Below are 4,917 nucleotides of genomic sequence, written 5' to 3'. Positions count from 1 at the left end.
CAGCATTATGTGAAGGTGGTGACATCTGCTGGTAACCGTGTGTGTGTGTGTTTGAATAGGCTAATAATAAAGCAGTGATGAATACGGGCATATAATTAATTGTAACTGTAATCTACAGCTTCTGTTATCTCTCATTCGTCTGCATTTGGAGATTTAATGTTAAGTACTTAAAAATAACAATAAACCTTTTTTTTAAAGGACTCATATTTGCACCAAACCTGAGTACAAACCCCTTTAAAACTTTACAATGGTAACCACAATATCTGTGAAATACTATAGTTACTGTATTGTAGAATATTTGCTGGAATTTATGGTTATAATAAATCGATCATTTTATTTGTGGAAAAAACCCACCACTTTTTTAATGTCCCACTGGGGACTTTTATTTAGCAATCGTTTCTGTGAGGCCAGTGCGCATGCGCAGTTTGTCTCCTTCACTTTGTCCTGGAGCAATCAGAAACACAGCACACATTAAAGCGTCAGCTTTGGTTTCTCGTCATCATTTTATTTCTGTCTCAACAGCAACAATATCCTCGGTACGAATTTATCATTCTATTTTTAACAACTTTAAATATCGACTCAGTTGTCTGTAGTGTGTTTATAGCACAGCACTCACCATAGTCTTAATTTAATCATATTTTTTTATTAAATGTGTGTGTTCGTGCTGTTGAATAAAATAAAATGTGTCGATGCCCTGTCTTTCTGTCCAACATGTTTAGGCTTCCTGCATATGATTAAGTCTTAAAGGCTTTTCCTCCATTCATGATTAGATTATCAGCTCGAGGCCACGCCCCCTCATGCATAAACACACGTCTTCGTTGCTTCAAGTGTCAGATAACGCACGTATCTGAAGATATTCGCTGTTGGATAATAGCATGCATTTCTACTGAAGTGTTTTGAACATCAGTTTAGCAGTTTCCCTTTACAGTATTAATGTCACTTAATATGTACACTACATAGGCAGCATTTCTAGGTGTCTTAGACATATTTAATGCTCTTACATGCTGCCTACAGATCAGTTTATTTGTACAGTTAAAAACCCGGACATGGATAATCATGTAAAAATAGATGCACTGTATGAAGGAGGCAGGCTGGCATTATTCTTATTATTTTTTTGCATGCAACTAAGTTATAATTTGCTGGTTGTCCACTTATTTTACAGGCCCTCATAATTTTTTTTTTATATGTTTATAAGTGAAATGTGTTGGCATTGGCAGTGCAATCATGTACAGATTATGAAAGCTTATTTAACAAGGTTTTAAAAATGAGCAACTACTATGAACTGCATGCACACAGTGGGTTTGATAACTGATTAAGCCATTTTGTGGGTTTGTTTTATCTGCGGTTTGATCCCCGCTTTCTTTTGACATTTTTGTAGCTTTCTTAAGACAAATGCTGATATTTTCCCTTTCGTTTATGAATCAGATATAATGGCAGTTCCTCCTGCATACTCAGACCTGGGAAAAGCAGCCAAGGACATTTTCAGCAAGGGTTACGGTGAGAAAACTCTTGTTTTGGAGAAGATGTTAGGATGAATTGCATTCTGCTGTAATTCCTGTCTTTGTTTTGTTTGTAGGTTTTGGGATTGTAAAATTGGACCTCAAGACTAAATCTCAAAATGGAGTGGTGAGTTAGTTATAGTTTAATTATTTTGCAGCAGTACTTTCTTTGTTTTTTTTTAAATACACTTTGGCCAAAATAAAACCAAATTAAATTTACCATTAATACAATTTAGGTCTACTTTAAGGACCATTAAAGGAATAGTTCACCCAGAAATGAATATTTGTTGGAAATGTTCTCACACTCAAGCCATCCAAGATGTAGATGAGTTTTTTCTTCATCAGATTTGGAGAAATGTAGCATTGCTTCAGTGGATGCTCTGCAGTGAATGGGTGCCGTCAGAATGAGAGTCCAAACAGCTGATAAAAACATCACAATAATCCACAAGTAATCCACAGCACTCCACTCCATCAGTTAATGTCTGGAGAAGACAAAAGCGGCTTGTTTGTTAGAAACAAATCTATCATTAAGACGTTTTTAACTTCTGGGCAGAATACGAGTCTATAATCCATAATGAAGCTTCCTCAGTCCATCTCCTGTTGTCTCTCGCGTTAAAATCAAGCCACATCTTTGTTTAGAGCTGTTTTGGTTTGTAAACGTTGCTTCATCTGTGCAGATTTCTCTCCTAATTCAGAGCTGACATTTCCATTAGGGAAAGCAATTTTTTAGAGGACTATAAAAGCCAGAAGCAATAGTTTGAAGTTAAAACATCTTAATAATGGATTTGTTTCTTACAAACAAGCAGCTTTTGGTTTCACAAGACATTAACTGCTGGACTGGAGTTGTATGGATTATTGTGATGTTTTGGACTTTCATTCTGACGGCACCCATTCACTGCAGAGCATCCATTGCTGAGACACTAATGCAATGCTACATTTCTCCAAATCTGATGAAGAAACAAACTCATGCTAATCTTGGATTTACAGAAAATGTACATTTTTGAGTGAAATATTCCCTTAAAGTGCACATTCCATTACCTTAATGCTTGTTATGAATTCAAAAATTAATGCAATTTGTATGTCTTTGATGCACCATTTTGGGAAATGCATTTAGATGGTAAGATTAATGTAGGGGTGTTTGTGTTGATGTGGCAGGTTTCACTGTAAAGGCCCACACATCTCTGTGGTCTCCTTCACACATCATTTACCATACAGACAGAACTGTTTGAGTCTTTATCTTGATGTCAGTTTTTTTGTGGTTAATTATTTTCATGTCATGTGAATTTAATTTTGAATAATTTCTCTCTGACTACACAACCGACATCGCTCTGGAGTTAAACAAGAGTCCCGTCCTGTCCCCTCTGTGTTTCTGGGTCACAATCAAAATAAACCTCATTCTGTCACATCACTCGCCATCTGCCATCCAGTACTGTCATGAGACGTGTTCAATGTCTGTTTTATTGTTTATTTAATGTTATATGTTGTTTTTAATAATGCACAAGTATAGACTTTCTGTCATTTGTTTTTAAATGTGAAATGACAGGGTTTTCGGGAAACAGTGTTGTTATTTGTAGCTAAAACTAAAATGAACTAAAAAAAAACAATTAAAATTAACACTGAAATTTGTTATTAAAAATCGAGAAAAATCTATAATTTAGTAAATTGGTAATTACAGGGTTTTCCGTAACAGTGTGGTTGTTTTTAACTATAACTCAAATTAATATTATTAAATATATATTATTTGTTAATACTGTAGAAAAATTGGTTATTCGGTAACTGAAATAAAAGAGAAATACTGAAAAACTTAAATTTAAATAAAAATTAAAAATGTTGCCTTGGCAAATAACTGAAATAAGTTTAAGATGAAAATATATAAATAATTAATTAAATATATAAATAATATATAAAAACAAAAACTAATAAAATGTTAAAAGCAAAAATACATTTACTAAATTTAAAATTAAAACTGGAATATATAAAACTAAAAACTAATTGAAAATATAAATAAATATTAGAATACTGTATAAATAATATTAAAATAATATAAATTAAAATAAAAGTTTAAAATGGTCAAATATAAAAAAACACATGGATTACCTTGGTTTATATATCACTACAGATAATTTCATAATTAGAAATTAATTATAATTAATTGTCAGTAAAAAAAAGTCCAATATATTATTATATTAATCTATACTATTTTCTCTATTAAAAAAAAAAAAACACTCAGACTTAGTGAAATTGCAAACTATTAACTTAAATCACAAAAAGTAGGTAACAGTCTGGTGTTTTTGATTTGAAGTTGATTAAAAAAGCGGTTGGTTGCTAATGCATGCCAAGTTTATATATAGAAATATATATTAATCCTGTTCATAAACTCTAATCCAACTGCAGGAGTTCAACACGTCTGGATCCACCAACACAGACACGGGAAAAGCCGGCGGGAGTCTGGAGACCAAGTATAAGATGAAAAGATCTGGGATTGAGTTTGAACCAGAAGTGGAACACAGACAACATGCTCAGTACAGAAGTGTCTGTAGAAGACCAGGTCAGGAAAAACTCTCCCCTTAGAGTCGCTATGGTTTGCTGTCATGTTCATAATTTGCTGTATCGTCTCCTCAGCTCGTCCAGGGGTTGAAAGTGGCTCTGGATACGTCTTTTGTACCAAACACAAGGTGAGTTGTTAGTATCTGACGCATTAAGGCTGGTTTGACGATCTGGTTTGGTGTCTTTGACGGTGTTTTTCTTTCTTTAGCAAGAAAAGTGGTAAACTGAAGACTGGCTACAAGCGTGACTTTGTCAATGTGAGCTGTGATGTTGATTTCGAGGGTCCGGTTGTGCACTCTGCAGCGGTTCTGGGATACGAAGGCTGGCTTGTGGGCTATCAGATAGCGTTTGACACGGCCAAATCCAAACTGGTGCAAAATAACTTTGGCTTTGGGATAGCAAGGCAGGAGACTTCCAGCTTCACACCAACGTGTAAGAGTCAATGAAAAACCTCATTATATATTATATAAAATTTAATTAAATTGGCAACTTTTTATTTCACAATTCTGACTTTTTTCCTTTTTAGAAGAATTGTGATTTAGAAACTCACAAATGTGTTAGAATTTTGAGATAAAAAGTCGCCAATTTATTTCATTTTTTTATTAAAATTGCACGAAAAAATACATACGTTTATATCATGCAATTTTGTGTTTATATCTCACAAGACTTATTTCTCAAAACACAGGCTCGTGTTACCTTTTTATGTTTTTTAAATATGAAATATTCTGATTTAGCTAGCTACGACCCTGCTGATATTAGAGCTGGGATTAAAATATTGATTTATCAATCTTAATAAATTCTAATTTCATTGAAACCGATATCAATTCTTAAATCGCAAGAATTGATCTTTTAGTGGATGCTGTTTTCCCCT

General features: G+C 33.6%; 1 pseudogene; it reads left to right on the top strand.

Moving 5' to 3' along the window:
* Nucleotides 1–425: 425 nt before the first annotated feature.
* On the top strand, nt 426–4,482 carry LOC113099991 (voltage-dependent anion-selective channel protein 2-like; annotated as a pseudogene).
* Nucleotides 4,483–4,917: the final 435 nt, after the last annotated feature.

This window comes from Carassius auratus, unplaced genomic scaffold (genome assembly GCF_003368295.1).
Source record: "Carassius auratus strain Wakin unplaced genomic scaffold, ASM336829v1 scaf_tig00217094, whole genome shotgun sequence".
Classification (NCBI taxonomy): Eukaryota; Metazoa; Chordata; class Actinopteri; order Cypriniformes; family Cyprinidae; genus Carassius; species Carassius auratus.
The sequence above is the reverse complement of the archived record's forward strand: the minus strand, read 5'-3'. Positions and strand labels throughout refer to the sequence as shown.